This window comes from Arachis duranensis, chromosome 9, assembly GCF_000817695.3.
Source record: "Arachis duranensis cultivar V14167 chromosome 9, aradu.V14167.gnm2.J7QH, whole genome shotgun sequence".
Lineage (NCBI taxonomy): Eukaryota > Viridiplantae > Streptophyta > Magnoliopsida > Fabales > Fabaceae > Arachis > Arachis duranensis.
In genome coordinates, this window is record NC_029780.3 from 97,939,834 (window position 1) to 97,966,113 (window position 26,280).

Here is a 26,280-nt window from a genome sequence, read left to right on the forward strand (position 1 = left end):
TTCCATGTTAATTTGTTTGGTTGTGATATGATTTAAGTTCAGAAAATTTTTTTCTCATTGATTCCCTTCTGATGAAATTAATTCGGCAACTATTGGTGCAGTTTAATTCATTCAAAACAGAAATTTATAGTTTAATTCATTCAAATTACTAATAATTGGATCAATCTCATAAAGGAGAATTGCGCAATATTACCTTTTGTTTTAAAACAAGATAGAGTTAGTGGAAAAGGGATACATATATTTCAGGAAAAGAGATACATTATTTGTCAAAAAAATAAAGGAAAAAGAGATGATAAATGCATATCGTTTTCATATCTTAATCATAATAATGGTAAAAGACTTAAATCAATGTAGAATAAAAAATATTTATAACCAAAAAAATTATAAAAAGAATTAATTTTTAGTTAATTAATATTAGTTAATTTTTTTAGAATTTATAATTTAAAATTTAAAATAATAAGTTTAAAATTTATGACTTAAAACATATAATAAATAAATAGATTTTAAAAAAATTCACTAAATATTAGTTCTTAGCATTTTTCTTGTAACTTATTTTAGATTCTGTTGTCAGAGGTCTCGCTTACTTCTGCTCCAGCGAGTGAGTCACACGCTTCCACCACCCAATACCATTATTCCGTATCTGAGAGAGGCTAGATTCGGCAACATAGTGTTTCTCAGGGATTTTGTATTCGACAACGACATTCGTGGAGCGATGGCGTTCTGAGACCCACAAGTTCCATGGTTAGAAACTACTCAATATATAGCAATCATAAATGAGTAAGTACGCCACAATTAAACTTGAACTCACCAGTATCCGAGGTTTTGTTGGAGGGCAACACAGAGACTCTAGGGACATCCATTTGGAGCTTGACGCCAATGCACATGGTACTTTAATCGGTCCAATTCGACCATTCGGTACTCAGCACTTTTGTGAATATTGTAGTTCTTCACCCCTGCATTACTGCATCTTTGCATTTGAATATGTGGCCGACTCGAAACTCTACCTCATCGTTTATGTTGTAATCCTTTTCTCCAATGTTGAAAAACGGAGATTTCTCATGCATGACGTCCAGATCCAATGTATGATAGTGACTTGGTACATCCAAGAGAGTCGGAATCGGGTGGGGAGAGGCAAAACATAATGCATCGTTGTCTCAGCCGGCATATCCGGTACAAACTTCTCGTCGTCATCATCTTAAGAGGAATCACTATCGTTGCTATCCGCTACTCTTCGTCGGGGTCTTCCTCACCCACCTCCATGTCTCCACTAGACTGGCAACATGAATCAGTGGTGGTGCGAGAGGTGGGTCATCCTGCACAAAGGTCGAGTGTACAAAACCACCACCACCAACATCACCAACCTTGTCGGAAAGTTCCATCACTTGTTCCGCTATGATTCTCCCATAGATGTCAAATATGAGTCGCACATGCTCGTCGTCCTAGAGCCGAAACAGTCGAAACCGAAAAACTCCATTACCCGACAGTGCTAGCAACCTATACCCCACCCTTCCCGATCTCTCTTCTCCCTATACCATCAAAGTTGCTCAATATCAAATTCTTCAACTCGGACAACGAACTTATGCACTGAGTGCGCAATAGTAACGGATTCTCACACTCAAATATCACCCTATTGTCGTTGTTTCTCATACGACAATTGGGGTATATAATACACAGACAACCACATATCCACTACTACTGGACGTTTTTGTCTATTTTTAAGAAGAAAAATAGAAGAGAAGAAGATATGAAACGTATGTGAAAAATGCCAAGGATTTCATATCCTTTTATAACAATTAGAAATTTGTCTTAATATATATCGTTTACACTGTAAACGCTTTAATTTAACACGTATCTCGTTTACAGTGTAAACAAGATAAAATTGAGAGACGTATTTTCATAATAATTTTTATAATTATTTATTTTAATAAATAAAATATTTATTTAATTTATTTAAATAAAAAATCCAAACAACCTGTCTTCGTACAAATTTTTTTAACTCTCAGAGGCACTTAAGCTAAAAATACATTTCACGTGAAAAACTCGAAGTAAAGAAGCATCGTATGGGTTTATCGTTTACCTATCTTTATTAATTAGTAGTTTTATTTTCTTATGTTTAATCGTTTTTGAGAAAGTAGAGAGAAACAATGATAATAGTAAACAATGTGAATAATAAATTAAAAAAAGATAAAATTAAAATAAAAAACTAGATTATTAATTAATTATTTAATTTCGAATTTTAAATTTTGACAAATTAGAATTAGCAATTAAATACATTCACACTGCATACGGTTACTACTAATCTCACCATAACCTCACAATTTTCGGTACACGCCCAAAACTTGTCGTCGTCGATCTCCGATCCACAGCAAAAACTCGTTGTCGTTGCTGGTTACTACCGTTCCGACGAAGCATAAAGCCATTGTTCCAGTCACGCCGTTCAGACGCAGTCAAAACACCGCAGCCTGTGCACGCCACTGCAGCTTCACCTCGCGCCGCTGCGCCCCCGTTGTCTGTACTGATGCCGCCGCAGCCTCACCCCGAAGCCTCACCTTGCGCCGATATCCCTCCATAGCAAAGGCAGATCCCTCCGTAGCTGCATCCATGCAACTCCCTTGCTGTTGCACCTTTTTCCGCCGATCGTGCCGATACCACCACAGTCCCCGCTGACACCGTTGTAGCCTCACAATGTGTGGCAGTTCCCTCCGCAGCCAAAGGTAGCAATGAATGATGCTTGTGCAATATTTTAAGAAGAAAATAAGATTATCATTGCTTATACTGTCAAAATTGGCAATGGCAATGTGTTTAACAAATTAATAACTTGGATATCTTGAGAAGCCAAGATTGGAAGTAGTGTTATGGAAAGGTTTTTCTTTTTCTTTTTTTTTTGGCGTGCCTTCCCCCTCCCGTGCCCGTTGATGGAATCTTCATTGGGTGAAGAATTTTGTAATGGTCCATCTTCATTCACCAATGTCAATACTACTCATTCAGATGACAACCTTCTTAACTTATGCGATGTGAAGGGTGAACAATCTAATAAGGTAAGTACCGAAAGTTCCTACATTGATAACGGATTTAAATAAATATAAGTCAAATATGCTGGATGTTAAATTCACTAAGTATGCAGATGGTTATTTTAATTCTTAATTAGATGGTTATTTTGTTCGATTCGGTTTAAGTATATACAATTAACAAATGCTGGATGGTCATTTCACTAGGTAGCTGGATGATTATTTTAATAACTACGTGGATGGTTCACTACAAAATTCTTAATAATTAATGGAGGTTTTTTAGTGGAAGTTTTAAAAACCTACACAAAATATTTTATTTGTGGCAAATTATAAAACTCCCCTCCATAATTTTAAAAATCCCCCCAGTATTGCACATAATTAAAATTCTCAACCCCGTCCTAACAAACCCTAAAGCTCTCGCAGCCGTCGTCGTGTGAGAGAGAGATCTCGTCGAAATGTGCAAGAGGCTAGCTTCAACCCTAAAGCTCGCAGCCGTCGCCGCCTCCATCGCCACCGTCATCACCACCACCATATTCATTCGTCCCTTGGCCGCCACCGCTACCACATGCTTCGATCGTCTCTTTTTCCGATGTCTCCTCTGTCAACGCATCGTTTCCTTTGGTCGTAACGCGGTAACTTTTGAGATTTCCCTCTCTTTCTCTCTCTGTCTCTCTCTGTCTCTCTCTCTTTTCATTTTTCGTGAAATCTTTCCGATTACTTCTCTGATCTGGTTGTTTTACCTTTGGATGACTGAGTTTGAAAGAATGATATGGATATGCATACAAGAGAATAAGTGATAACTCTAGATAATGGCTGAGAAGCATTGTGTGCACTTGTTAAACCATTCTTTGGTTTTTTTTTTCCTGAAGTTTTATTATTATGTTTGTTTTCTCAGATTCTTGGCCGGTTCAACCGTGCTCGTGCAGCTCAATTGACCCTCCCTCACTTTGTGTGTCAAACACCATTATTTATGCCAGTGGGTACTCAAGGTTAGAGTTTCCAATTTATCCTTTCTGATATTGATACGTGGTCAGGAGGACATTTTTGAGCTAAGGGACGGAATGGTAATCTTGTCATATTCAAGGATCTGAATACTAGATGCCAGTCTTGGACATCAAGAAGACCAGGAATCCGTCTCAAAAACAATAGTGCTGAAAGGGAGACAACTCATAAGATCCATTGGGTTAAGTCAGGACAGCAAGAAGCCCAATAATGCATTTCAAATTCAATGGGAGGCATAATTTATTATTAATTTTTGAATTTTCAGGCATTTATTTTGGTTTGTTTTGTTGTTAGAGTTTATTGAAAGATTTGATTTACTTTTGATTTGTTTAGTAGTATTTTTAGGAATTTTAAATTTAAATCAAATCTGATCTAATCTAATAAAATTAAATCTGATTTAAATTAGTTATCATATCTTTAGGATTTTAAAATTTAAATCAAATCTGAGCTAATTCAATAAGATCAAATCTGATTTAAATTAGCTATCTTATCTTATCTTTTAACTAATTTGTTTGGGGTCTATTTAAACACCTTTGGTGAGACAATTTACATAACTTTTGATGAATAAATTTCAATTGCTTTTAAGCACGTTTTATTGCGTGAGAAGAGAGGTGAGTGATTTGCTTCGCTGGTTACATGGATAAGATTGAGTGATTCAATTTTCATCCCTCTGATCTAGGTTGTCAAGGACAAGTTCTTTGAAGGTCTAGTAGGAAATCCTTTTCGGTGACCTAGGTTACTAAGAACAAGTATCTTAGAGGTCTAGTAGAAAACTTTAATTATCTTTTATGTTTTCGCTGTGTCTCTTTATGCCAATAAATTCCTCTTCTTGATGTCATTCTTTTCTTGTCCCCTTTTATTAAATAATCCCTATCTATTGTGATATAGCTCCTAAGTCCCAATCTAATTCTTACATAATGATAAGGAATAAACTGGGACTTAGGGTTTATATCACAATAGATAAGGATTATTCAGTAAAAAGGACAAGAAAAGAATGGCATCAAGAAGAGGAATTTATTGGCATAAAGCGACACAGCGAAAACATAAAAGATAGATAAAGGTTTTCCTACTAGACCTCTAAGATACCTGTTCTTAGCAACCTAGGTCACCGGAAAGGATTCCCTACTAGATCTTCAAAGAACTTGTCCTTGACAACCTAGATCAGAGGGACGAAAACGGAAAGAAACCACCACGCATATCACCTTAGTGTTGGATCCTCCAATCATCCTCATGCAACAAGCGAAGCAAATCACTCACCTCACTTCTCACACAATAAAATGTGCTTAAAAGCAACTGAAATTTATTCATAAATAATTATGTAAATTGTCTCACCAAAGGTGTTTAAATAGACCCCAAACAAACTAGTTAAAAGATAAGATAACTAATTTAAATCAAATTTGATGTTATTGGATTAGATCAGATTTAATTTAAATTTTAAAATCCTAAAAATATGATAACTAATTTAAATCAGATTTATTCTTATTAGATTATATCAGATTTGATTTAAATTAAAATCCCTAAAAATAATACTAAGCAAATCAAATCTTCCAACAAACTCTAACAACAAAACAAACCAAAATAAATGTCTGAAAATTCGAAAATGAATAATAAATTATTCCTCCCATTGAATTTGAAAAGCATTATTGGGCTTTTTGCTGTCCTGACTTAGCCCAATGGGCTTTATGAGTTGTCGCCCTTTCAGCACCACTGTTTTTGAGACGGATTCTTTGTCTTCTTGATGTCCAAGACTGGCATGGTACAATTCTTCTAGTATTCAGATCCTTGAATATGACAAGATTACCATTCCATTCCTTAGCTCGAAAACGTTCTCCTGACTACGTATCATTCTCTCCCTCTTCAAAAAGATTCGTCCTCAATCTTGAATGAGATGCTCTTCGTCCCTCTAAGGAATCCAAACCCAATCTCCGGGTTTAAATACCATGGTTTGATGACTCTTTTCTACCCATTGAATTGTGGCTATGTCTTTCATGTGTGCAAGTTCAATCTTTCCAACCATGCTTCTACCATCTTGTCTAAAGTGTGCAATTTGTCTTTCTTCCTCCATATTAATGCCTCCATAATTGACGAGTGAATCTACAAAGCTTGGGAGAGTTGATATAAAAATACTAGGAATTTTATAGTTAGATGTACGAGAAATTAAGGACTCCGTGAAATTCAATGATACTATGCACTCTTGTCAAAGCTAGATATGTCTAGATCTCTCTCACAAGCGTGTTTATTGTTCTCAGTTTCTTTTTCGTTCATTGACTCCTCCCGCTCACTATTCTCATATTTTCTCTCAAAACTCTAGCTTTCAATCAAACATGGATTCTTTTCACTCAAACACTCAATCTCTTTCTCAACTTTTTTCTCTCATATTTTTCAAATTGCTCACATCCCAAGGACCTAGTTGAGAAATTCTGCACTTTTGAATCTTCTAAAGACACATCACCCTCTACATCATACTCAACAAATTCTTCCATCTCTGGCTTTGAAGAAGAATGAAAGTTAGGCGTAGAAGAAATCCTCTTCTTATGTCGATCTAACATTTGTTGCACCTGCTCTATGTCAATGGCCAATTTGACCAAATCGTTCATGGTCGTGTAACGGTAATGTTGGACTGTATCTGCAAGTTCTTTGCGTAATCCAAACAAAAATCAGTCCATAAGAATCTCAGGATTCCTTTTAATTTTAGCCATCTCCATCAAATATAGAAACTCTTTGTGGTACTCCATCACAAATTGTGAGACTTGTTGTAACTTACAAAATTTTCCAAAAATTGCATTGTGGTATGATGATGACACAACTCAATTCTTCATGTGCTATGATGATGGCACAAACTGGCTCTTCATGATTTTCTTCATCTTCTCCCAGCTGCTAATTGGGCTCTTTCTGTACCGTCTTCTAGATCTTCCTAATTCAGTCCACCATATACGTGCATCATCAGAAAAATTGGCTTATACTAGTCAAACCTTCTTTTCCTCTGAAAGGATGCAATTTGTAAAAATTGACTCTATCTTCCTTTCCCATTCGAAATAAGCTTCAGGATTGTTCCTCCTTTAAATGCAGGGATTTTCAATCGAAAACCCTTTTCACATATGAGATTCCGTCATCATCACTATCGTAATACTCAATAATTTTTTTTCAGACACTGACTTAAAGATAGAATAATTGCAAAAACAAAATTAAAAAAGAAATTTTTTCATTTTTTTTACTCTAACGTGAATTTACAGAAATTAAAGAGAAAAAAAAGACTAAACAAGACTCATGAAACGTGTAGATAAATGAGAATTTACCTACAACCTGTAACTAATACCAGATGATAAGGAATAGACTGGGACTTAGGGGTTATATCATAATAGATAAGGATTATTCGGTAAAAGGGACAAGAAAAGAATGACATCAAGAAGAAGAATTTATTGGCATAAAGAGACACAGCGAAAACATAAAAGATAGATAAAGGTTTTCCTATTAGACCTCTAAGATACCTGTTCTTAGCAACCTAGGTCACCAGAAAAGATTCCCTACTAGACCTTCAAAAAATTTGTCCTTGACAACCTAGATCAGAGGACGAAAACGGAAAGAAACCACCACGCAAATCACCTTAGTGTTGGATCCTCCAATCTTCCTCATACAACAAGCGAAGCAAATCACTCACCTCACTTCTCACATAATAAAACGTGCTTAAAAGCAACTGAAATTTATTCATCAAAAGTTATGTAAATTGTCTCACTAAATGTGTTTAAATAGACCCCAAACAAACTAGTTAAAAGATAAGATAAGGTAACTAATTTAAATTAGATTTGATCTTATTGGATTAGATCAGATTTGATTTAAATTTTAAAATCCTAAAGATATGATAACTAATTTAAATCAGATTTGATCTTATTAGATCAGATCAGATTTGATTTAAATTTAAAATCCCTAAAAATACTACTAAGCAAATCAAAAGTAAATCAAATCTTCCAACAAACTCTAACAACAAAACAAACCAAAATAAATGCCCGAAAATTTAAAAATTAATAATAAATTATGCTTCCCATTGAATTTAAAAAGCATTATTGGGCTTCTTGCTGTCTTGACTTAGCCCAATGGGCCTTATGAGTTGTCGTCCTTTCAGAACTACTATTTTTGAGAGACAGATTCTAGGTCTTCTTGATGTCCAAGACTGGCTTGGTATAATTCTTCTAGTATTCAGATCCTTGAATATGACAAGATTACCATTCCGTCCCTTAGCTCGAAAATTCCCTCCTGACCACGTATCAGATATGCAACAAATGAAGTTTTCTATTTTTTCTAGTGTTTTTCATTCTCATGCTCAAGCCATTTCATGCTATAAGATAACAAAGTTCACCTTCAAAATTGTTGCCAAATTGTTTCATATTTTTATAATATAATATTGCATTTATATTGAGTTTGTTGTTTTGGGGGAAAATTATGAACATCGGTTACTCATGTCCATAGAACATTCAATGTTGATATTTGCATTGATTGAGTTGATTTTCTCTTTCCTAGGCTTTTGACAGATTTCTAAATGGTTATCTTGCACTATAGATGTCACAATTTTGCATTCTTAATTGGGGGTTTTAAATGAACAGGGACAATCAAAGGCTTGACAAATAATGAACTTGAGAGAATTAGTTGCCAAATAATTCTGGAAAACACATATCACTTGGCCCTTCGACCTACTTCCGAGCTTCTCGAAGAAGTTGGTGGTCTTCACAATTTTATGAACTGGCCACGGGCTATGCTTACAGCCTCTTGTGGCTTTCAAATGGTTGTTGTTTGACTTAATGTATACTTTTTCCTTTTACTGTTGTAATTTCGAGCATTCTAGTAATTATATTATTATCATCGGGTTCCATCAAGTAATACTGTTGCATACTAATTTTATCTGATAATTTTTCATGCTACAGCATTGTTTGTGGCTTGTGTTTTTTCTTATTATTGTGTTTCTGTCTTCAACCTTTGTACAAGTTTAGCTGTATCAGAATCAAAAATTATAGTATAATGTCACTTCAAAGTGAAGAATGATGTCGATCATACTAAGAGAAGTATTGAAAGTAATCAAGGTTATAACAGAAAGAAGCCTAAGGCTGTGTGGATAGGCACTTAGGCAGGACCAAAAAAAATGAGATTGGAGCTAAATTTGTTGTGTGAAGTGAATCTGTATTATCTTTTTTGCTAATTGATAACTATATTCAATGATGATGTTGAAAAAAATCATTTATATTTTTTGTTAAAAGTCTTACCAATCTACCTAACTAATGTTGTAGGTCTCATTGTTGCATCTTGCTGATATCACAGAAGAAGGTGTGACATTTCAGGTATATATTATTTTCAAGTTTCGTAGGCAAATTTATATCTAACCTTTTTTCCATTTTAAGACAAGACAAAATTATAAAAAAAAAGGTTGCAATTGTAATTTACAATGAAATTCTGTTATTTGTAACTATAGAATTATTTTCTTGCTTCAGTCACCGGTGAATGGCAAGCCAATGCTTCTTACACCCAAAGAATCTATTTAGATACAAGTATGTAGATTAATTATTTTTCCTCCATATATTTCTTTCAATCAATACTTGATAGTTTATTTAAAATTTGAAAAACTTTTAGGACTCCACATATTATTATTTGCTTTCAGATAAAAAGTTGTTCATTAAATTCTTGTTTTAAGTTATAGTTATTCCCAATATAGTATTTCCAAATTGAGAAAGATGATATTTTATTAGATATTCAATTAATGTTTATAATTTAAGCCTCATAGAAAATTGCAAGTGACAATGCATAACAGATTGTAGTACTGACTACAAAGTATAGCACTGGAAATTGATTTGTTGTTCTTATGCATGTTTTCCTAATGCCTTCAATAATTTCTGGTTTCTTGTAGCTGCTCTGGAGTTTTTGGTTGGAGCTTACGGCTAGCAAACTGTAATAATATATTTTAAGAAAATTGATTTTTCTTTATTATGTTCGTCATAAATTGTACAGAATAGAATTGGAGCAGATATTATTATGACTTTAGATGATGTCGTAAAGACCACCATTACTGGTCCAAGAATTGAGGAAGCTATGTATCGAATGCTTAGATGGATAGACAGATGCATAGCATGTAATTATGTTATTGAAGTGTATCATTTAAGTCTTTGGTCCAATGCTAAATATAATGGACATTCCTTCTGTTAATAGCGCACAAGAGACTTCACGATCAGAACTTGTTTGGTATTGTACAAGGTGGTTTAGATCCTGAGTTGAGGTAAATTTTAGCACAAACCATGATGTTCTTCCTATTATCAATGTGGATGTTGTGAAACAAGTAACTAACTATAAATTTATAATTTGCAATATGTTGTACTCAGGGACATCTGTGTCAAAGGTTTGGTAGACTGCAACTTGTTTGGGTAAGTGTAAGTTTATTTAGTCATTAGTCTATTTTGTGGTTTCAAGCTTATTGCCATTTCTAATGTTATTTATTTATTTTGTGCTGTCTTTTAGAACTATATACTAGATAGTATACAATACTAGCTGGTTTGAATGTTAGCTCCAGTTTCTTTTTGTTTAGGCACCACACAAAATCGACTTGGTCATATTATTCATGAATCATTACTGTGTAATTTCTTAAAGTTAAACTATAAATTGTGAGTTAAACTAACTCGAGACAATTTAATGTGTTATTCCTGATTCAATTTAACAAAAGAAAAGAAAAACTAGGATTGTTGATCTGGTATCTAGTACTTATCAAAAAAGTGAAGAAAAATAGTATAGCATTCCAAAAATATGCATGAATAGATAAAGGTCTTCTTTCTTTGACATACTATAGTTAGAAGTAACCTTGTGAAATAAAGGAGGACCTGTGGAATCAATAGTTTCGTAATGCTGCTAAGAAGCTTAATATAATTTTCTTTTGTCACAGCTATGATATTGGCGGTCTTGCAGGAGGCAAAGATAAAGATTCGTTTTGGCGAGTTGTTGCTCAGTGCACTGCTACTTTGCCAGAGATAAACAACGATACGTTATGGTCAGAATAACTTCCATCATAGCAGCCATTACTTTGATATACATTTCAAATTAAATCAATTTCATACCATTTACTTGTACTTGTTCCAGGGAGTTGGTTATCCACTTGATATTGTTGTTTGTAGTGCTTTGGGTGCAGACATGTATGATTGTGTCTACCCTACCCGTACAGCACGTTTTGGGACTGCCCTTATTCCTGAGGTGATTTTTTCCCATTTTCTGGACAATTTAGTCTATGTTACAATTAAAATTTTTGGGAACAAAACTTTATGGAATAAAAATTAAAGGAGAAAAATATTATCTCCTTAAAGTTAAAAGTTGTTTGGTATACAGAGAAAATAAAAATTCTCAAGAGCTCAAATATGCAATTCACTAAATGGGGGCAAACATTTACCATGGTCAAATATAAAGTAAAATTTATCCGTAGAATTAGTGAATTTTACTCTAAAATTTTTCCTTTCTTCCTTTAAAATTTAGCACCACAAAATGTAGCACCTCTTTTCCATCTAGCTGAACATAACCTTATAATTTTTTCCTGCCGTCATAGTTCATTTGTTGATGCATCTGCATGATTTTAAACTTAATTCTTTGCGGTATATTTGTAGGGAGTACTAAAACTAAAACACAGAGCCATGGCTGATGATACTCAACCAATTGATCCTACCTGCCCTTGTATGGTATGCTTCTGAGAGGGTACTTCTTTATTTGATGAATTATTTGACGAAATTGGCATATGTTTATATTTTTTATTTTTTCCTCATAGGTCTGCAAGAACTACACCAGAGCCTACATCCATTACCTTGTCACTAAAGACGCCATGGGGTCTCAGCTTCTATCATATCATAATTTATATTACATGATGCGGGTAGAAAACTCTACATTATATAAAATTTTGCTTATAAATTAATGATCAATATATGTATATACATGCTCAACTAAAGTCCTTGTATTTTTAAATTTGCAACTTAGCAGGAATTTACACACATCAATAGTTGAGGAAAGGTTTCCAAAGTATGCTTATATTTAATTACGTATTCCTATCATTGGATCTCTCTTCTAATATTAATTATAGCTTTTACCCCTTGAGAAGTTCAAAGCCTCCCTATTTGCCACTAACCCATTTATTTTTATTTTTTGTAGGTTTGTATGTGACTTTTTACAAACAATGGTATTTAATACTTCATTTCATTATTGTTCTCAATTTCATCTGCATTCATGTTAATGTTTGTACGTTTGAAATTTAAATATTTATCTTTGAATTGAAAGACATTTACCAACATCATCTTTTTCAAACTATCAAAAATATTTGTTGACTGTTATTAAATCTTCTCACACCTTTCTACTGCAGTTTTTCAAAGGTGATTTTTCTGAATGGGTCTGCAATGCTATGGAGGTGTCCTGCTGTGCTCCATTTCCATCATGCCAAGAAAAGTATTCCAGCGATGAAATTGGAACTAATGACATACACATGGAGTTAAGGCTTACATACACAAGTTATAGACCAACACGAAATTTAGAAATTCAGCTGAGCATGGAAGGCATGCACAAATTAGTTTACATAATGATTTTTTTGCAGGTTAATGCTTAATTTGGTTCTTCTATGTACACGCGTGAATCATTTTACTTGACTCGTTAAAATCAATGAGAACTAAAATGATTGATGCATGTACTTTATGGAGATCAAAGTGGGCATTAACCGGCTTACTTTTGGTAGCATAAATTTTGTATCCTGCATATGCTGCTTTGAGTAAAATTTATTTAAAGGTTTACAGCAAATCTTTTGTTCTTTCCAATTCTTATTGTTAACACAAGTGGAGATTAGGGTTGTGTTCGTGAAAGGAAAAAGAAATGGCGTAAGATTATTTAAGTGTTGCTGTTTATGTTATGTGATTTTATATCTTTTAATTCGAACTTAAATGAGCCTTCTTTAAGCAAATTTTTTTTCCTTTCAAGTGTCGAAGCTAATGGTTGTCCTATCATGGAAATACTTGTAATTTTTTATGTATATTTAATGTCTTGAAATTCATACTTGCAATTTGTAACAGCCCAAACTACCCGCTAGCACAATATTGTCCCCTTTGACACACAAGGCCTCACGGTTTTGCCTTTGACGATAGGGATGATAGCCGAAACCCCTCACACTCACTCGTCAAAACGCGTCATGCTAGGAAGAGGTATCCACACCCTTATAACGCATGCTTCGTTCTCATCTCCAACTGATGTGGGCCTTACAGTCCACCCCCCCTAAGGGAGTCCAGCGCCCTCGCTGGCACATCGATCTGGGCACCGGCTCTGATACCATCTGTAATAGCCCAGGCCACCCGCTAGCACGATATTGTCCGCTTTGACACACAAGGCCTCACGGTTTTGCCTTTGACGATAGGGATGCTAGCCGAAACCCCCACACTCACTCGTCAAAACGCATCATACTAAGGAGAGGTATCCACACCCTTATAAGGCATGCTTCGTTCTGCTCTCCAACCGATGTGGGACCTTACAATCCACCCCCCTAAGGGAGCCCAGCGCCCTCGCTGGCACATCGATTCGAGCTCCGGCTGATACCATCTGTAACAGCCCAGACCACCCGCTAGCATAATATTGTCCGCTTTGGCACACAAGTCCTCACGGTTTTGCCTTTGACGATAGGGATGATGGCCAAAGCCCCCCACACTCACTCGTCAAAACGCGTCATGCAAGGGAGAGGTATCCACACCCTTATAACACATGCTTCATTCCCCTCTCCAACCGATGTGGGCCTTACAATCCACCCCCCTAAGGGAGTCCAGCGCCTTCGCTGGCACATCGATCTGGGCACCGGCTCTGATACCATCTGTAACAGCCCAGACCACCCGCTAGCACGATATTGTCCGCTTTGGCCATCATCCCTATCGTCAAAGGCAAAACCGTGAGACAGCCCAGACCACCCGCTAGCACGATATTGTCCGCTTTGGCACACAAGTCCTCACGGTTTTGCCTATGACGATAGGGATGATGGCCAAAGCCCCCATACTCACTCGTCAAAACGCGTCATGCTAGGAAGAGGTATCCACACCCTTATAACGCATGCTTTGTTCCCCTCTCCAACCGATGTGGGCCTTACAATTCACCCCCCTAAGGGAGTCCAGCACCCTCGCTGGCACATCGATCTGGGCACCGGCTCTGATACCATCTGTAACAGCCCAGACCACCTGCTAGCACGATATTGTCCGTTTTGGCACACAAGCCCTCACGGTTTTGCCTTTGACGATAGGCATGCTAGCCGAAACCTCCCACACTCACTCGTCAAAACACGTCATGCTAGGGAGAGGTATCCACACCCTTATAAGGCATGCTTCGTTTCCCTCTCCAACCGATGTGGGTCCTTACAATCCACCCCTCTAAGGGAGCCCAGCGTCCTCGCTGGCACATCGATCCGGGTTCTAGCTCTGATACCATCTGTAACAGCCCAGACCACCCACTAGCACGATATTGTCCGTTTTGGCACACAAGTCCTCACGGTTTTTCCTTTGATGATAGGGATGATGGCCAAAGCCCCCCACACTCATCAAAACGCGTCATGCTAGGGAGAGGTATCCACACCCTTATAACACATGCTTCGTTCCCCTCTCCAACCGATGTGGGCCTTACAATCTACCCCCCTAAGGGAGCCCAGCGCCCTCGCTGGCACATCGATCTGGGCACCGGCTCTGATACCATCTGTAACAGCCCAGACCACCCGCTAGTACGATATTGTCCGTTTTGGCACACAAGCCCTCACGATTTTGCCTTTGACGATAGGGATGCTGGCTGAAGCCTCCCACACTCACTCGTCAAAACGCGTCATGCTAGGGAGAGGTATCCACACCCTTATAAGGCATGCTTCATTTTCCTCCCCAACCGATGTGGGACCTTACAAAGTACCAACACTCTACAAAGATCCACAAAACGGACAAAGACATCTCGCAAATGGCCAGAGAAAGGCCAGGAATGCTTTGCTAAAAGGTACAAAGTCTTGAAAAAAGACACTACTTAAAAGGCAAACGCACAAATCAAAACAACGCTAAAAAGTCATCCAAACAGACTATAAAAAAGTTTACGATCGGAACACTACCTAAAAAGTTGTTGGATTATGACTAAAAAGCCCGAACAGCGAAGACAAACAAGTCGAAAGAAGGCTGAAAAGTCCCTTCAACAAAGTAAAAGGGGCAATACCAGACTCGCACAAGGAGAAACTACTTGAAGATCGACCAAAGTCAGGATGCTTGAGCATGACTTCCCCAAAGAGATTGAAACTCTGAAAGCACGGTCTCACGGAAAAGTCTAAACTCAAGCAGGGGTAAAGTCATACAGGTCGACGTTAGCTAAAAGAATAGGCGCAAGTACGACTTCAAAAAAGAACAAGCCAAAAGGTTGGGAAACAACTTAAGGCTCAAATGCGCTTAGCCAAAAAGGATACAACTCCACTCAAAGAAGGCACAATCTCAAACAGGGCTACGAACATCATCCAACACTAAAAAAAGGGGTTCTATATAAAGAACACTAAAAAGTCATTGGACAAAACACTAAAAGTCCGGATATCAAGCCGCAAGGATAACTTCGCCAAAGCAGAGGGTTGTCAACACAAACTTAAAGTAAGGCGTGATCCAGAAGACAAGGGTAGAAAACCCACACTACCACTCAAAAGAAGTTGGACTGTAAAGTACCAAACCTCTAGAAAATCTACAAAGATTGCAAAGCAATGAAGAAACAAGACAGACAGATGCTTGAGCACGACTTCCAAAGAGATCGAAGCTCTGAAAAGCACGATCTCATGGAAAGATCGAACTCAAGCAGGGACACTGTTCATACCCTGGGTCAAGCTGTCCGACCCGGGATGTTTCGCGACAAGCTGACCGACCTCTTCAGGTCAGACTATCCGACCTCTTCTCAAAGAGCTCGGCCAATGCCCGACCTCTTTTCAAAGAGCTTGGCCAAATCACTAAAGGAGCCCAAAGCAGGCCCAAAACGAAGGAACACAGCCCAATCTAAAGGCAGCCAAAGCTCAAAAAGATAAAGGCAGTTCCCCTAAAGATAAGATGACCTCACTCAAAGATAAAGATAAGATAAGATAAGATAACTATCTTATCTCCAGAAAGGTCACTCCTCACCATTATAAATACACTGGAGCACCCAGGTATAACTCATACTCTGATTCTACTCAATACCTGTTTAATACCCTTGCTAACTTAAGCATTGGAGTCCCTTGCAGGTACCCCCCACCCTCCGAGGACGAAGGATCAGCATCATCACCAAGTCCAATGAGTCGGACACAGCGACTCCGACCACGATCATCAGATTGGACTCCGCAGCTCCGACCAGCACAGAAGATCTCGTCCGAGATCGACCTACAGTTTCAGGTAAACCCTCGGAACAGTTCTCAATGCAGCAGCAGACACCTATGCACGCCAAGCAATAGGTGTGTGTAGGACCAACGGTGCTGCGGAAGAGCAATGTGCAGGGATCGATTGGCAGTGTAGTGACATGGTGAAACCTTAAGGTAGAAGAAGAAGAACGCTACTAAATGTCAAAGAAGAAAGTCTTCAATCTAGGTTTTGGTTGGAGAAGGAGGTGTAGAGATGTAGAGGAAGAAAACGGCGCTGCAGCACAAGGGCAAAATCATAGCAACGACGGTGACGGTTACCAAGCTTTCAGTCATCAACGACGATCAAAGTCTTGCATCCAAAGACGGCAAATGTATTTGAGGTAGCATCTGGGAGAGAATCTCAGCAACGGCATCGTGTCGTCATTGACAAACCTTGTCCCACCATCGATTGATGACAGCAAAGACCAACGACTGAGGCGATAAGGAAGATGCCAGAAGCGAGGGAGCGCGAGGAGTGACCTTTGTATCATAGCAACGATGGCCATGGAGAAGGGAAGGAGAGAAGTAGTCTTGCAACATTTGCCAGGTCGGGTTAGAGTTGGAAATTTTGTCGGTTCAGGATCCTCAACTTCGAGGTATGGCCGAAGACAAAGAGCTTCGACGATTTCGGCATGCCACTGGTTCCCACAAGGTGGTGTGGACAATGCGAGTCCGCTCTGGATTTTGATCCTTTCTTCTGTAATAAAAAGCTCATCGGAGCCAGAATTTTCTCCAAAGGATACTTATTGTCCTCTGACAGCAGTTACATGGTTAGGGAGAAGGACTAAGTGTCACCACACAACCGTGATGGACATGGAGGGTTTGAGGAGGGATGTTTTGAAAAGAGAGAATAATATATTTTAGAAACAGTTCCACTATGTAACCAAAAGGGGTTTTGCCAACTCCTGACAACTTTTATTGGGCTGGACTCCAGAGCCCATTTTCAAAAAGAAAAAACACATCTCCAATCATCCATGGTAAACTTAATTCACCCCTAATTACCACTAATAAACATAACTAACCCTATCTTTTACTATTCGCCAATGTTTTCGTCGGCGAGCAACCACTGGTCTTCGGAAGTGTATCTGTGTGCTGTCATTGCTGTACAAGACACCTCCTGTACAAGATACATTCGCAAAAACACCTCTATTTAAAAGACACATCCACAAAAGACACCTCCATTAAAAGACACATCTATTAGATGACACATGTATAAAGAGACATTTCTTAAAGATACATGCATAAAAAGGTACCTCCATCTATTTATAAAAAGACACCTCCATGTTATTTTCATGTATGATATCTTTTTCATTGGTTAACACCCTCAACTTGATAAATCTCTTTAATCATTATACTTCCTTATGTTTGAAATCTACCACTTTTAGTTAAAAATTCAAAGGGATTGTATTAGACCATTTGGCCAGTACTCCTAAGAGTACTCCACAGACAAACAAGCCGAAATAAGATGATCAACAACTCTATATTTTTCTTTTATTATATCACATATTTATTTTGCCTTCTTTTATTATTATGGAATGTGTGAGTCAACTTTTATTCTTTATTCTGTTAGCCTCTTATTAGAATATTCTACAAATTAGAAAGATTTACTAGATATGATTGTATTTATGATGAGCTTGTAAAAGCTGTATATATTACAGCAGCATACAGCAGAATAAATCAAGAGAAAAATATTATACAAATTTTACCCTTCTCTTCTCCTTTCTGTCCAGAATTCAGTATGGTATCAGAGCTTTAAAGCTCTGCTATATCCATCCATGGTAAAGACCACAAATCCAAACGGAACACCTTTTTCTCCTTCTTCTTTTTCTTCCTCTATCATACAAATAATGAGTGATAATGATTCAAATCCCTCTCAAAATCCTGCTAGCCCCTTCTATATACACCCAAGTGAGAACCCAACATCAATTCTTGTTTCCCCTGTACTCACAGGAAACAACTACCATTCTTGGTGTCATTCCTTTTCTATGGCCATAATTTCCAAAAACAAATATGGCTTATTGACAAACCCCATTTTGACGGTTTATCTTGTATTGATTTTAGGGGATTTTATAACCTTTGACCCACATTTATTCAATGAAATAGCATGGTTTTGTATATTCTCCTTTAATTGTGCTTAAGAGTGAAAACATGCTTTTTAGGTCTTAAAATAGCTAAATGTAATTTACCTTGATTCCATTTGATGCCTTGATATGTTTGTTAAGTGATTTAAGGTTTAGGAGGCAAAGATTGGGTCAAGGGAATGAAGAAAGAAGCATGAAAAGTTGGAGAACTCATGAAGAAATGAAAGAACCGGAAAGCTGTCAAGCCGACCTCTTCGCACTTAAACGACTATAACTTGAGCTACAGAGGTCCAAATGATGCGGTTCCAGTTGGGTTAGAAAGCTAACATCCGGGGCTTTGAAACGATATAAGATTTGCCATAGTTGCTACAAGTATGGTGGTATAAGATTTGCCATAGTTGCTACACGTATGGTGGCGCACACGCGCATAGTACGTGCACGCGCCGTTGGTGCACGTGATCACTTTATGCAAACTCGTGGCTAGCGAATTTACAAGCCTTGTGGGCCCAATTCAACTCATTTCTAATGATATTTAAGCCAAGGATTGAAGGGGGAATGAACATACTTTCACACTTTAGCATCTAGTTACCATTAGTTTAGTTTAGTGGTTAGAATTAGTTTCTAGAGAGAGAAACTCTCACTTCTCTCTAGAATTAGGATTAGGATTAAGATTAGTTCTTAGATCTAGATTTTAATCTTTGCTTTCTTCTACTTCTACATCTCAATTCTTTGTTGCTACATTCATCTTCTTCTATTCTTTTGTTGTAATTTCCTTTATGTTGTTCTTATATCTTGTTGTAGATATACTCTTGTTTCTTCTATTTTCTTCTAATTCCATTTGAGGTAATTCATAATAATTGTGTTTTCTTTGGTTTTCTAGGTATAGTGTAGATTTTGTTCCTCTTGGCCTAGGTAGAGTAATTAGTGACACTTGAGTTATCTAATTCCTTTGTTGATTGATAATTGGAGAGATTGCTAATTGGTTTGGAGTGCACTGAAGCTAGTCTTTCCTTGGGAGTTGGCTAGGACTTGTGGCTCAAGTCAATTCATCCACTTGACTTTCCTTTCTTTAGTAAGGGTTAAGTAAGTGGTAGCAATGAACAATACTCATCACAATTGAGAAGGATAACTAGGATAGAACTTCTAGTTCTCATATCTTGCCAAGAGCTTTATAGTTGTTAGTTTAATTTCATTGCCATTTACTTTCATGTCTCTTATCCAAAACCCCAAAATACATCACAACCAATAACAAGACACTTCATTACAATTCCTAGGGAGAACGACCCGAGGTTTCAATACTTCGGTTATTAATTTTAGGGGTTTGTTACTTGTGACAAACAATCTTTTGTATGAAAGGATTAGTGATTGGTTTAGAAATTATACTTGCAACGAGAATTCATTTGTGAAATTCTAAACCATCAAAAATCCATTCGTCACTTATTGACAGGCTCAATCCCTTCTCCTTCACTTGATGACCCAGTTTATCCCGCCTGGGAAAGGTGCAATAATTTAGTCCTTTCCTGGTTATTTCATTCCCTTTCACCTTTCCATTACCCAAAGTGTCATTTATCTATCTACTGCTTTTTCTGTCTGGGAAGATCTTCGAGATCGCTTCTCACAGTCAGATCTATTGCGCGTTGCTGAATTGCAGGAGGAAATTTATGCACTCAAACAATGTTCACTCTCTGTCACAGACTTTTTCACTACCCTAAAGACTCTATCAGAAGAGATAGAAAATTCACGCCCTCTCCCTCTCTGTACATGCCCTGCAAGGACTTACCGTAGTCAAGACTTCATCATCCGATTCTTCAAGGGACTTGATGAACGTTTTTCAGTGGTAAGATCCCAATTACTTCTCCTTGATCCTCTACCTCCAGTCAATCGAGATTTTGCCATGGTAATTCAGCAGAAAAGAAAATTACAAGCAGCTACTGGCATTCTGGATGAACAACGAACTATTGCTGCCGTCATTGAAGGTCAACGACTAGGACACGGTCGCGAATGCGGCTCTGGTTTCTCCAGCAAAGGACGCGGCGGGAATTCCTCCAAGCAGTGTACTCATTGCGGCAGAACAGGGCACACGGTGGACGTGTGCTATGGAAAGCACGGGTATCCACTTGGACACCCGCGATACCTTGGACGACCACGTGTTGGTGATCACGCTGCTCCCTCCATCAACAGCGTTGCTTCCTCCGTTGCTAACCCTACTCTGTTCTCCAGTGGCGCCACACCATCATCCTCTTCATACAGCCTGGTTCAAGAAAAACAAGCTATTAGGGCACCAATTGAACTAGTTCTTGGACTGACCCAAGCCCAGCATGCAGCTTTAATGAGCTTTCTGAAAAGGGCCGAGGTCCACAATTCATTTTCTAAGGATGAGATTAAACCCTTCAGTTTCTCTTCCTCTCAATCTCAAATTGGGCTTCTCCCCAGTCCAAATTTGGGTAGCCATATTTTATGTTCTTCTCATACTTTTTCAATTTTAAATTCTGCATCACACTCTATTTTTTAATGGTGCATAGATATTAGATTCAGGTGCCACTGATCATATTGCTTCCAATTTTTTTTATTTTATTTCATACATAAAAATTAAGCCAATAATTGTCCATATGCCCAATAATTCCAAATCTATAGCATTTTTTAAGGGTGTAATTCAATTTTCATCCTCTTTAGTTCTTTCTGACGTACTTTATTTGCCTTAATTTCATTTTAATCTAATTTCCATCTCAAAACTTACTTCTAAACTTTCTTATGATGTCACTTTCTCACAATTTTCATGTATTGTGCAGAAACCGAACAGGTTGAGGATGATTGGTTTGGGTAGTTTAAAAGAAGGATTATATGTTCTTGAGCAAGCTTTCCACAACATAAGTTCATCACCTTCCTCCATCAATTCTACATATATTACACCCATCACATCTTTAAACTTATGGCATTTTAGATTAGGTCATCTTTCTGGACAATGGCTTTATGCCTTGCATAAACAATATCCCTTTATTTCTTTGCACCATGATAAACCTTGTGATGTATGCCATTTTTCTAAGCAATGAAAACTTTCTTTTTCTCTTAGTAATAATAAAACGAGCATGAAATTTGAATTATTACATATGGATATATGGGAATTTTTCGTCAAAATTCAATTCATAATCACAAATATTTTTTAATCATAGTTGACGATTTTAGCCGCTTTACTTGGATCATCTTGTTAAACTCAAAAAGTGAGGTATCTCAACATATCAAAAATTTCATTGCTTTGGTTGAAACACAGTTTAACTCTAAGATTAAATTTATTCGATCAGATAATGGTCCAGAATTTCTTTTGACATCCTTTTATTCATTAAAAGGCATTATTCATCAACGAAGCTACGTTGAAACTCCCCAACAAAATGGGAGAGTCAAATGTAAGCATCAACAAATTTTGAATGTTGCTCGTGTTCTCATGTTTCAATCAAATTTGCCTATCACTTTTTGGTCTTATGCTATTAACCATGCAGTTTATTTGATAAATAGAGTTCCATCTGCCATTCTTAATTTTAAAATCCCTTTTGAAACTCTATTTAATAAACAACCCGATTACAATGAACTCAAAGTTTTCAGCTTTTTATGCTTTGTTTCAACTATTTTGAGTCATTGTTCTAAATTTGATTCAAGAGCACAAAAGAGTATTTTTCTTGGTTATCAAAATGGTTTTAAAGGATATATTGTTTATCTTTTTGAACATAAGAAAATTCTAATTTCTATAAATATGATCATTTATAAGCTTATTTTTTCCTTAGCCAAAATCAATCAACAGCCCACACAAAATGATCTCATTCTTATCCCACATAAAAATAATCCAAGCCCAAATAACATCAATAATTCAAAAATACCCTCCATTCCTATTGGACCCATTCTTTTATCCAATGATCCATCCCATACTTCAAGCCCACCTCACAACAATAATTCCCACCCCCTCTTCTGGTAGCACCGAACCCCTCTCTTTCCTAATTCCCCTTGGTCTTCTTCCTTCCAATCCCCTTTACCTTGTTTTCCCAACTCTTCTTCCAATGTGACTTCTCCCCCATCCTCTCCTCAATCACATGCAGCCCCTCACTCCATTGAGCCAATTGAACCTGGACCAATCACTGTCCCTCCCTCTACCTGACATAGCCACTGTTATATCCTGTCTCCCGCTCGTCTCTCTAATTATATTTGTAATACTTCTTTTAATCCCCAAATTTATTCATCCTCACGCTCAAGGTATCCTCTATCTTCAGTTTTCTCTTTTGCCTCTTTTTCTATCTCACATACCAAGTTTGTCTAGTCCTTATACTCTGACTGTGAACTAAAGACTTTTCAGGATGCTGTTAAGGTTCCTCACTGGCAGCATGCCATGATAGAGGAAATCACTGCACTTGAGCTTAACAAGACCTGGGTTCTGGTTGAGTGTCCTCCTACCGTAAAACCCATTGGATGTAAGTGGGTTTACAAGATCAAACGCTAGCCTGATGGTAGTATTGACCGCTACAAGGCTCGCTTGGTAGCCAAGGGTTTCACACAGACAGAAGGAGTAGATTTTCTTGAAACATTCTCACCGGTAGTGAAACCTGCAACTCTCAGAATCATTCTTGCTTTGGCTTCGATTAAGGGTTGGCCAATCCAGCAGCTTGATGTTAACAATGCTTTTCTTCATGGTGATTTGATGGAAACTATCTATATGGCTTTACCTCCTGACCTCAAATCTTCTCAGCCAAATCAATGTTGCAGATTGCTCAAATCATTATATGGATTGAGACAATCCAGTAGAATGTGGTACGAAAAATTCTCCCTTCTTCTTGTTTCTTATAGATATCAGCAGACGATTTATAATTATAGTTTGTTTTCCAAAATTTTGGGCACTGACATTTGCATAATACTGGTCTACATTGATGATATTGTGATTACGGGAAGTTCTTCTTCTGAGATAACAGCAATAAAGGAACTTTTGAACTCTAAATTTAAAATTAAAGACCTTGGTGCATTGAAGTATTTTTTAGGTATTGAGGTAGCTCATTTTTCTCGGGGAATCTCTCTCTCGCAAAACAAATACTGCTTGGACCTTTCGAACGATTCTGGGCTTTTGGGTGCAAAACCCACACCTATTCCTATGGATAGTACCACTAGACTTCATCAAGATGATAGTCCTCCTTTGTCTGATCCATTTATTTATCGACGTCTTGTGGTTCGATTGCTTTACCTAACCACAACTCATCCGGATATCACCTACGCCACTCAACAGCTTAGCCAATTCATGGCAACCCCTACTCAGGTTTACTATGCAGCAGCTCTTCGACTACTTCGATATCTGAAAAATAATCCAGGCAGAGGTCTTTTCTTTTCCAGATCTTCTAGTCTTCAGATATATGGCTTCAGTGATTCTGATTGGGCAGGTTGCCCAGATACCCGTCATTCATTAACTGGTTATTGCTTCTTTTTGGGAGATTCTTTAATCTCTTGGAGGACTAAGGAGCAAACTACTGTTACTAGATCTTTAACGGAAGCTGAGTGCAGAGCCTTGGCTAACACTACATGCGAGCTTTTATGGATCTTGAATTTGTTACAGTTTCTTCGTGTGTCTTGTGATCGTCCACCTGTTCTTTTTTGTGATAATCAAAGCGCCTTACACATTGCTACCAATCCTGTGTTCCATGAGAGAACTAAGCACTTGGAGGTGGATTGTCATCTGGTTCGCCAAAAGGCTCAAGCTGGTTTAATGAAGTTACTTCCCGTCCCATCTTCACGCCAATTGGCAGATACATTTACTAAGCCTCTCCCAACACATTTCTTTCGTACCAATTTATCCAAGTTGGGGTTTCTTGACGTATATCATTCTCCAACTTGTGGGGGGGCATATTAAACCATTTGGCCAGTACTCCCAAGAGTACTCCACAGACAAACAAGTCCAAATAAGATGATCAACAACTCTATATTTTTTTTATTATATCACATGTTTATTTTTCCTTCTTTTATTATTCTAGAATGTGTGAGTCAACTTTTATTCTTTATTTTATTAGCATCTTATTAGAATATTTTACAAATTAAAAAGATTTGCTATATATGATTGTATTTATGATAAGCTTGTAAAAGCTGTTGATGGTTTCAGTGGCTAAGAGAAGGGGGGTTGAATCTTAGCCCCCTTTTTGCTTGCTAACGCTTGCTGGACTTAGAGGAGACTTTTCTGTTTTTAGCTCGTCCCTAGCCACGAGACATTTTCATTTTGTCTCGTCACTTGGCACGAGACATTTTTTATTTTTCATCTGAACAGTAGAAACAGAAGTGAAGTAGGAAAGAGAGAAGATTACACCCAGATATATCCTGGTTCAGCTGCTAAGTGCAGTGCAGCCTACATCCAGTCTCCATCACAAACATGATGGAATTTCACTATAATCTTCCAGATTACAAATTGTAAAGTGCTAACCCAACTTACAAGGGGATTCCCACAGAATCATGAAACACAACATAGATGAACAAAGGAACTCTAAGACATCTATGGCTTTTTCTTTTTAATTTTGCACTCTCTGCCTTTTTCTGCTCTATGGCTTTTTCATTCAAACCTCACTTGTTTGCCTTTTTCCATGAGACTCAAGACATGACAAAATCAAACCGAAAAATACTAAACAGAATGCATTGAAGGAGAAGAGAAAACTGTTAGCTCATGTAGCTCTGAGAACTCTGTGCCTTGCACTCTCAAATTTTCTCCTTGAATCAAACCATGACTGTTCACCCCTTTTATAGAGAAGTGAAGCCTTCACAGTTGAAACACACACTCGAGCTTAGCTTTCTTTCCTTCAAAACAAACCGGTTCGGCCACGGAGAGAGAAGAGGTAACTAATGCAAAAACCAACATGCAAATACCTCTAGTCCTTTCTTGGTCATCATTCTTCATCAATCCGAGCGCTCCATCCTTGGCTTCCTTTCCAAGATGGATTTCTGGCCCTTGATGCTTTATGATGATGATGGCTTCATCTGCTCCAATCTCTGCCTCTTCCATCACTTCGCCACTCTAGCTACTTCCTGTGGTGGTTGAGTAGAATCAGAGACAAGCCATGCCTTCAAGAATCTCTTCCTTGCTGACCGAATCTTCTTCTTTCTTTTTGAGTATGAAGGATCCGAGATTACCTCACCAAATCTTACTAGAGAGAATGAGAAGTTAAAGTAAAAGCAATTAAATAAAATGTAACCTATTGAAGGGTTGCTTTTACTTCCCTTGCTTTGAGTAGCGTACAGCATTAATCATAATGATTCCCATCAAATCAATTTCTCTTTCATTGTTCCAAGGTCTGCAATAATTCCATTTAATAAAATTTGGATTCCATCAAGGAATAAAGGTTATATCCGTTGAAGCATGCAGCACATAATCAAAGGAATGGGTTTCTTTTGTTAAGTGAATAAAACAATTTTGTGCCCCATTTCCTTTTAATTTCGGACCAAGCATTTTTGGTCTCATCCAAAACCTTTAATTGGGCTTGTTATCACAATTGCTGGCCCAATTGACAATAACACTGTTTCAACCACCATGATCTCAATAATTTAACATCTAGGTTGAAAGAAAATTATTCCAATGGGCTTTGTTTAATTTTGTTCTTCTCTGTTCGGCCCATAAAGGAAACTGCACAGCAAAAATTATTATAATTAACATACTTTAATAAAAAATAAATTAATAATTTTGCTGTTAATAATGTTTGATCATCATCAATTTAAATTAGAGTTTTCCAAACTCATCAATCTCCCCCTTGATGACAAACATTATTAAAATTGAAATGGAAAGAAATTT

The 26,280-nt window shown here is 37.5% G+C and overlaps 1 pseudogene; it reads left to right on the forward strand.

Moving 5' to 3' along the window:
* Window positions 1-3,463: 3,463 nt before the first annotated feature.
* Window positions 3,464-12,615, forward strand: LOC107466324 (uncharacterized; annotated as a pseudogene).
* The last annotated feature ends 13,665 nt before the right edge of the window (window positions 12,616-26,280 follow it).